The sequence below is a fragment of the Somniosus microcephalus genome, chromosome 4 (genome assembly GCF_052327205.1).
Source record: "Somniosus microcephalus isolate GS21.2 chromosome 4, FLI_Smic_1.0, whole genome shotgun sequence".
In the NCBI taxonomy this organism is placed as follows: Eukaryota; Metazoa; Chordata; class Chondrichthyes; order Squaliformes; family Somniosidae; genus Somniosus; species Somniosus microcephalus.
In genome coordinates, this window is record NC_140990.1 from 289,302,455 (window position 1) to 289,311,897 (window position 9,443).

General features: G+C 46.8%; 1 protein-coding gene across 2 annotated transcripts in view; it reads right to left on the reverse strand.

Moving 5' to 3' along the window:
* Positions 1–9,217, reverse strand: part of map3k19 (mitogen-activated protein kinase kinase kinase 19) — a 98,135-nt gene extending 88,918 nt beyond the window's left edge. Inside the window, exon 1 of one of the 2 annotated variants that reach the window (XM_085986597.1) lies at positions 9,017–9,213. The gene's annotated coding sequence lies outside the window, so the exon portion shown is untranslated. Of the gene's footprint in view, positions 1–9,016 lie in introns of both variants that reach the window. The other variant, XM_085986599.1, reaches the window with a different exon arrangement.
* Positions 9,218–9,443: the final 226 nt, after the last annotated feature.

Genomic DNA, 9,443 nt, shown 5'->3' on the forward strand with positions numbered 1-9,443 from the left:
CATCATTATTGATTTCACTGAAAGTCTTCGCATGCTTTCGAGCTAACTCGCTGGCTTGGCATATTTTCACCGCATTTTCCAAATTTAGTTCAGTTTCTCTCAACAGACGTTCCCTGACTTTTTTATCATGAATACCAAACACAATCTGGTCATGAATCATGGATGATTTCAGCTCAGAGAAATTACATGTCTGTGCTTTCAGTTTCAGATCAGTTATAAAGCTATCAAAAGTCTCATTTTGTTGCTGTGTCCAAGAATGAAAGATGTATCTTTCATACGTCTCATTCTTTTTGGGAGAGCAATGTGCATCAAATTTTTTTAGCACATCTTCTAATTTTTCTCTGTTCTCCGCTGGATTAAATACAAATGTATTAAATACCTCTATCGCCTGTGGGCCTACAACCGTGAGCAGCAACGCTATCTTCCTTGCATCTGGCTTCGTACCGAATCCGATGGCTGCAATGTAGAGTTCGAATTGCTGTTTAAAAGTCTGCCAATTGTAGTCGATTTTTACTGTGAGATTCAAACGCTCTGGTGGCTTCAAATTCTCCATGTCGCTTTTCACAATTTTCAGCAGATCTTCACCACCCTGGTACCATCTTATGTTCATTAATAAATAGATATTCTTATTATGAACACAGCTAGCTTCTAGCTAGTCATTTATTCAGTACACGTTCTCTAGGTACAGTATCTGTAGAGATGCAGCATGTGTGCTCCTGTGTGCAGGCTGCCATCTTGACTGTTGCCTTGTGGGTAGCCTAGCCTCATGGGTAATGTAGTCTTAATATATATACAGCTGGGTAGTGTAGTCTTATACATACAGCTATATACAGCTCTACACAGCTCTACGGATCCACCTAGTGTCCACTATAGAATGACATGTTATTGATCATTACAGTCACTGAGATCTGCCACCTGCTTCAGACAGATCTGCAGCCTCAGCTGAGGAGCAGGATGTCTCTGTCGGTGGAAGTGAAGGTGACAGTGGCTCTCAACTTCTATGTCACCGGCTCCTTCCAATTCGCTACTGGGGACATTGCCAATGTCTCCCAGTTCGCGGTGCATTGCTGCATCCGCCAAGTCACGAATGCCCTCTTCAAAAGGAGACATCAATACATTTCCTACCCCATGACCCTGTACAAGCAGCAGGAGCGCGCAATGGGATTTGCAAGAATAGCGGGCTTCCCCATGGTCCAGGGCGCCATTGACTGCATGCATGTGGCTTTGCGAGCGCCTCTAGAGAATGCTGAGGATTACCGCAACCGGAAGGGGTTCCATTCGTTGAACGTGCAGTTGGTGTGTGACCACAGACAGCTGATACTAGCTGTCAATGCCTGCTTTCCAGGCAGCAGCCACGACGCCTTCATCCTGCGCCAGACTTCTGTGGCAGACCTTTTCGAAGCCCCGGCTCACCCAGGAGGCTGGCTTCTCGATGACAAGGGCTATCCTTTGTGCACCTGGCTGATAACCCCGCTCCGTGCGCCCAGCACCCCTGCTGAAGAGCGATACAATGACAGCCATCAAGCGACCAGGAACATAATTGAGCACACAATCGGCATGCTAAAGCAACGGTTCCACTGTCTGGACCATTCTGGGGGAGCCCTTCAGTACTCGCCTGAGCGAGTCTCCCATTTCGTTGTAGTGTGCTGCATGCTGCACAACCTGGCTATCCTCAGGACTCAGCCACTGCCAGCAGACATTGGAGGACCACCAGAGGAGGAGGAGGAGGAGGAGGAGGAGCGCCAAGACGGGAGGGAGGCATAAAGTGCAAGGGCCGTCCGTCAGCGGCTTATTGCAAGTCAGTTCTAGGCCCCCTCTGAGGGAATGGCTTGTGCCATTGAAAGAACATGAATGGAACCGGTCCGCAAACCCTGAGCCGGTCAAGGCAACAAATAGTTCAAAGTGCAAACATGCACAATCTGAATAAAGACAATTATTTATTTAACAAACTCTGTGCCCTTCCTACATGACAAACAAATACAGAGAAACCCCCAAAAAAACAGCCAGACACATAACTGGCTCTCACAACCTGAACAAAAGAGTTAACCAAAAATGACCATGATCCTCGGCCTTCACAAAAAAAAACACAGCATGTGCCACACCTCCTACTTTTTGGCCTGCGAGGGTGATCTGCCTCGCTTGTGAGATTGGCCCCTTCCCACCCTGCAGCTCCTCCGCAATGGGACCCCAGTGGCTGCAGCAAGGCTGGGGGAAGGTTGCTGAGTGTCAGATAGTGAGTCAGCAGATGCCCTTGGGGGACGGACTGGACCAGCTCTGGGCCTGGAGGGCCCGGCTGCTGACTGCTCCAACTCTGCTTGGGCAGCAGCAGTCTGTCCTACATGTGGTGGCAGCTGCAGTGGAGGAGTGACAGTGTTGGCAGCAGGAATGCTGCCAACCGGACAGAGCACAGGCACTCCCTGGTCGGACGAAACACTGGCACTGGCACAGGGCAGCACTGAAGCATGCGCAGAAATCTGCTAGGGCACAGACTGCTGGCCTGCTGCGGCGCAGCGAGGGCCCCGCCAAATCCTGCCTGATCCAGCGAGGGTGGCAGCAGTTAGTGCTCGTGTGGCCCTGATCTGTGTCTGCATCAGACCAGCCAGTGACTGCATGGCACGACTAAGCACTTGGCTGGAAGCCGCCTGTGCTGCACCGAAGTCCTGCAGACTCCTTGCCTGTGCTGCCCCGAATTCCTGTACACTCCTTGCCAGTGACTTTATGGAGTCAGGCATCCTTGCCACTGCAGCCATGAGCTCAGTGTGCCTGTGCTCCGCCTGGGCGCCCATTTCAGCAAGGAGCTGCACCTCTTCTGCGCTCACTGTAGCAGGACTGGAGGCCAGACTCTCCCTCCAGGGAGAAGGCTGCCGAGCTTCCCTACCCCCACCGCGTTGCTGCAGCCCGCTGGGCCCCGGAGCTTCACCCTCCTCAGACCCTTCCCCCCTGCTCCCCTCCAGGGAAGACATGTCCCCATTATGGCCATGGGCTGCCTCGGCTGAAGGTGGCACTGATGTTCCGGCTTCCTCTTCCTCCTCCTCACCTTCCGAATCACTCACAGTGGCAGCTTGAGGGCCCGCCTCCTCACCTGGCGATTCAGCATCTGAAAGCAGGGAGGTACAAGAGTTGCTTTAGCGTGAGGACAGGGCGGCAGCGAGGGAGGCATGAGTGCTGCAATGCACTGCATTGGTTCAATAGTGGTAAAGGATGCTGGTGTGAGGCACAAGTGGAAAGAGAGAGGTCAAAAAGGTGATGACCTTACCATTGCTGTCCAGAACGGGGTCGGCATCTTCAGTGGCGATGGGGCCAATCAGCTGGCCTGCCATAATCCGTTCCACTCGCTGCTGCAGATCGCTGAGGTCTTTCAGTTGAGGATGGCCTCCCCCGGTCCGTTGCTGCTGCCTCCTATTGTGGGCCAGCTTGCCCTGCAAGAGAAAGGACGGGCTCTGAGTACAGTGTGAAGCCCTGATCTTGGCTGCACTGCCTCCCATGGTGGAATAGCCCTTACAGTGTGAAGCCCTGATCTTGGCTGCACTGCCTCCCATGGTGGAATAGCCCTTACAGTGTGAAGCCCTGATCTTGGCTGCACTGCCTCCCATGGTCGAATAGCCCTTACAGTGTGTAAAGTGGTGAATGTGCATGTGAGTTTCATGAGAGGCCCATAGGTGTTGGATGAAGGCTGGGCATTGGGGCTTTCAGGACCCTTTGGCCATAAAGTGAGGTGCACATGCAGGGATGAAGAGGATACTGGAAAGGGTACTCACCCTGACAACCCGAGTGAGGTCGTTGAACTTCTTCCTGCATTGCGTCGGGGTCCTAGGTACCATGCTGCTGGAGGTCACTCTGTGTGCCACCTCCCTCCAAGCTTTTCGATATTCGTTGGGCAGCAGCCTCCTGCCACTGTCCGGAAAAAGGATAGCTCGCCTGCGCTCCACTGTGCCAACCAGAACCTTCAGCGCCCCCTCACTGAACCGCTGCGCTCGCTCCCTGGCCCTCTCCATGGTCGTAGGCGTAACAATGTCGCAGCAGGTCTGTCCAGGCCGAGAATCAGGGCTCCAATGTGCAGGGCGTGGCTGAAAGCCAAATCGACCCTCCCCCTTTAAGAGGTGACCGGCGCCAGCGTGTCTGCCTGCAATCGCTAACTGGCCGCATCTGCGCTGCGCCCGCCCTCGGTGGTAGCGCCTCGCCTCTCCGGCTTAGCGCCTTAGGATAGTCGTGCAGCGCCTGATTTAGCGCACCTAGAACCTCTTGGGACGAAGCAAATCAATTTCGTTGAAGGTGGCGATAATTTGCGCCAGGCGCTAAATTTAGCGCACGCTCGATTATAGCGCCCCAAACGTGGTGATACTGAATTTCTAGGCCTATATGTTTCAATAAAATCACCTCTCATTCTTCTAAACTCCAATGAGTATAGGACCAACCTGCTCAACCTTTCGTCATATGTCAACCCCTTCATCCCAGGAATCAACCTAGTGAAGCTTCTCTGCACTGCCTCCAATGCAAATATATCCTTCCTTAAATATGGAGACCAATACTGTACGCAGTACTCCAAGTGCGGTCTCGCCCTGTAAAGTTGCATCAAGACTTCCCTACTTTTATACTCCAACCCCCTTGCAATAAAGGCCAACATTCCATTAGCCTTCCTAATTACTTGCTGTACCTGCATGCTAACTTTTTGTGTTTCATGTACTAGGACCCCCAGATCCCTTTGTACCGCAGCATTTTGTAGTCTCACTCCATTTAAATAATAATTTGCTTTTTCATTCTTCCTTCCAAAGTGGATAACCTCATATTTTCCCACATTATACTCCATCTGCCAAATTTTTGCCCACCCACTTAACCTATCTATATCCCTTTGCAGACTCTTTGTGTCCTCCTCACAACTTGCTTTCCCACCTATCTTTGTACCATCAACAAATTTGACTACAGTGCGCTCGATCCCTTCATCCAAGTCATTAATATAGATTGTAAATAGCTGAGGCCCCAGCACTGATCCCTGTGGCACCCCACTGCTTACTGATTGCCAACCGGAAAATGACCCATTTATCCCGACTCTCTGTTTGTTTTCTGTTAGTTAGCCAATCCCCTATCCATGCCAATATATTACCCCCAACCCTGTGCGCTCTTATCTTATGCAGTAACCTTTTACGTGGCACCTCATCGAATGCCTTCTGGAAATCCAAATACACTACATCTACTGGTTCCCCTTTATCCACCCTGTTTGTTACATCCTCAAAGAACTCTAACAAATTTGTCAAACACGATTTCCCTTTCATAAAACCATGTTGACTCTGTTTGATTGTCTTATGAGTTTCTAAATGTCCTGCTATTACCTCCTTAACAGTGGATTCCAGCATATTCCCAATGACAACTGGCCTACAGTTTCCTGCTTTCTGTCTCCCTCCTTTCTTGAATAGAGGCGTTACATTTGCGGTTTTCCAATCCGCTGAGATCTCTCCAGAATCCAGGGAATTTTGGTAGATTACAACCAATGCATCCACTATCTCTGCAGCCACTTCTTTTAAGACCCTAGAATGCAGGCCATCAGATCCAGGGGGCTTGTCGGCCTTTAGCCCCATTAGTTTGCCTAGTACTTTTTCTCTAGTGATAGAGCTTGTTTTAAGTTCCTCCCTCCCTATAGCCCCTTGATTATCTATTATTATTGGGATGTTTTTAGTGTCTTCTGCCGTGAAGACCAATCCAAAATAATTGTTTAGAGTCCCTGCCATTTCTCTATTTCCCATTATTAATTCCCCAGTCTCATCCTCTAAGGGACCAATGTTTACTTTAGCTACTCGCTTCCTTTTTATATACCTGTAGAAGCTCTTACTGTCTGTTTTTATATTATTTGCTAGTTTACTCTCATACTCTATCTTCTCCCTCTTGATAATTTTTTAGTCATCCTTTGCTGGTTTCTAAAAATTTTCCAATCCTCTGGCCTACCACTAATCTTCGCAACATTGTATGCCTTTTCTTTCAATTTGATACCATCCTTAACTTCCTTTGTTAGCCACAGATGGTTCATCCTTCTCATAGAGTCTTTCATTCTCACTGGAATATACCTTTGCTGAGAGTTATGAAATATCTCCTTAAATGTCTACCACTGCTAATCTACCGTCTTACCCTTTAATCTATTTCCCAGTCCACTTTAGCCAACTCTGTCCTCATACCCTTGTAATTGCCTTTATTTAAGTTTAGGACACTAGCTTCAGACCCAAGTTTCTCCCCCTCAAACTGAATTTGAAATTCTACCATGCTGTGATCACTCTTTCCTAGGGGATCCTTTACCATGAGATCATTAATTAATCCTGTCTCATTACACATTACCAGATCTAAAATAGCCTGTTCCCTGGTTGGTTTCTCAACGTATTGCTCTAAGAAACCATCCTGAATACACTCTATGAACTCGTCCTCAAGGCTACCCTTGCCAATTTGATTTGTCCAATCTATATGATGATTAAAATTGCCCATGATTATTGCAGTACCTTTCTTACAAGCCCCCATTATTTCTTGATTTATACTCTGTCCTACAGTATAGCTACTGTTAGGGGGCCTATATACTACCCACACAGTGACTTCTTACCCTTACTATTTCTTATCTCCACCCAAACTCATTCTACATCTTGAGCTTCTGAACCAATATCATTCCTCACCACTGCAGTGATCTCATCCTTTATTAACAGAGCTACCCCACCTTCTTTTCCTTTCTGCCTATCCTTCTGAAATGTCAAATATCCCTGAATATTCAGTTCTCAGCCTTAGTCACCTTGCAACCACGACTCTGTAATGGCTATCAGATCATACCCATTTATTTTTATTTGTGCCGTCAACTCATCTATCTTGTTACGAATGCTGCGTCCATTCAGATAAAGAGCCTTTAATTTTATCTTATCATTTTTCCTTACTCTGACTCTATTTTCTGGTGCACTCTTATTCTTGTACGCTCTGCCCCTTCCTGATACATTTTGGTTATCGTTACCCCTGTCGTTGCCCTACACTATTGCCTTTTCCTTTCTCTTTGCCTTCCTAAATATCCCTTCACATGAACCCCTATCTTCTATTTCCAGCTTAGCTTTTCTCCCTTCTGATTCTACCCTCAGGTTCCCAACCCCCAGGTTCCCAACCCCCTGCCAAGCTAGTTTAAACCCTCCCCAACAGCACGAGCAAAACTCCCCGCGAGGATATTGGTCCCATTTCCTTTCGTTTGTTTTAGAACTATTATTTATACTACCTTTTCCACTGGAGCCCTCCCCCCATTTACTAGTTTAAAGTCCTCATGACCGCCCTATTTATCCTTTCTGCTAGGACCCTTGTCCCAGCCTGGTTCAGGTGGAGCCCGTCCCAATGGTGCAGTTCCTCCCTGTCCCAATACTGGTGCCAGTGCCCCATGAAATGGAACCCCTCTTTCCCACACCACTCCTTAAGCCACGTGTTCACTTCCCTAATCAGCTTATCCCTACGCCAATTTGCACGTGGCTCAGGTAAAAATCCAGCGATTATAACCCTTGAGGTCCTGTTCTTTACTTTAGCTTCTAGCTCTTGGTACTCTCCACACTACTCTTTCTTATGTTGTTGGTCCCAACATGGACCACAACAATTGTATCCTCCCCATCCCTCTCCAATATCCTTTCAAGCCGGTTTGAGATGCCTCTCACCCTGGCACCAGGTAGGCAACATACCATGTGGGACTCTTGATCCTGATTACAAAGGATGCTATCTGTCCCCCTAATTATTGAATCCCCTACAGCTACCACATTACTCTTCCCCCTCCTCCTCCTCCTCCCACCTTTGGACAACCTCCTGCTCCAAGGTGCAATGGTCAGCATTCTGTCTGTCCTTCCGACAGTCTTTATCCTTATCCTCACAGGTAGCAAGTACATTGTGCCTGTTCGATAGGATCAGTTTCTGCAGATCCTCGTTCTCTATCTCGCCTGCGTCCCCTTACTCTGTACAAGATCGGTCACACTAACCCCATTCTGATCCTGCACCTCTCTATGAGGTGTGACCGAGGTCTGAAGCAAACCATCCAGATACTCCTCGCCCTCTCTTGGGTGTTGGAATGTCTCCAACTCGCACTCCAGTTCAATGACTCTGTGCCGGGGAGATTCGACACGGAGACATCTACATCAGACGTGTTTGCTCGGAACAGTCTTGCTGTCCACAAGCTTGCATATACTGCAGTCCAGACACAACCTGCTCTGCCATATCTTAGTCTATATTATTTATATCTACTTTTTAGTCTGTTGTAAGTTTTTTTTTACATACTAACGTGCACTAAGAACTAAAACACTGGACAAAATTTTAAATACTTACTGCATCAAACTTACACGAACCACTACAAGTAGTAAAGGCAAAAAACAACATCTCCTTCCCCCTCTGCACTGAATTCCCACTCTCAGCAAATTCCCAACTTTACACTCTGTTTAGTTGCTCTGTTTATAAAAACTTTGTCATCCACGAATAGAAAATATACAGATTCTCGCTCACTTAGATGGCAAGCAACTAAAAATGAACTGCTAGACACAGCATCCAAAGTTTCTTACAGCTAGATCTTAGGATATGACAGATCTTGATGAGCCTTCTTTCAGACTAAAAGAAATGGGAATATTCTACCGCAAAGATAAAATATATTGATGTTATTTTTTACATTCTTAATGAAGGGAGCACTGCATATTGAAAGTGCCATCCCTAACCCTCTCCCCAGAGTGACATTTTTGTTTAAATTTAAACTCGCTAGGCATACCTGAATAAAACAATGACAATAATCAAAATTTAAATTCTTCCAAATTTAGGAACTGCTTTTTCTCCAAAATTACTGAATAATGTTACAGATGTTTCTAATTTAAATTTCTTTGGTTCAGGTCCTTTACTTCCAATATTCCCAGATGTAGCACCTTGTATGCACTGACAGAGCAGTTAGTTATCATTGTCTAAATTATTTCACCTTTCTTTCCTGCAAAGTATATTTGAGGGAAATATAACCTTTGAAAGCCATCATTCAAATGGAAACAAGCAGGTTTACCTTGTAGTGATAGATGATTGGGTAATACATCAGTCAGATGATTTCCTACTGTGCTTTTCACTTGGGCTGCATATTGTAAAACTGACCTCCTGTTTGAATTGCAAAGATTCAAATCTCTATAAAGCACAACATAATATTACACAATGTCAATAGGAATATGATAGGAACTTACATTTTTATGCATATTTATAAAAGTGGAGAAGTTTGTAGATATTATAAAAGTGGAGGAGGTTAAAGGGAAAATCTATATTTTTGAAATCTTTATTTTTTGGGAGAAAAGTTTTGAGGTGCATGCATTATGTAATGTGCTGCTACTGCTGGTGTCACAGCATCTTGATCTTCCATCTCGCTTTGCTGGCGAGCTGCCTTTTACTGTCCACAGCTCGCCAGCTCGATGATAATGAGGCCCGAGGCCCAATATCGGATG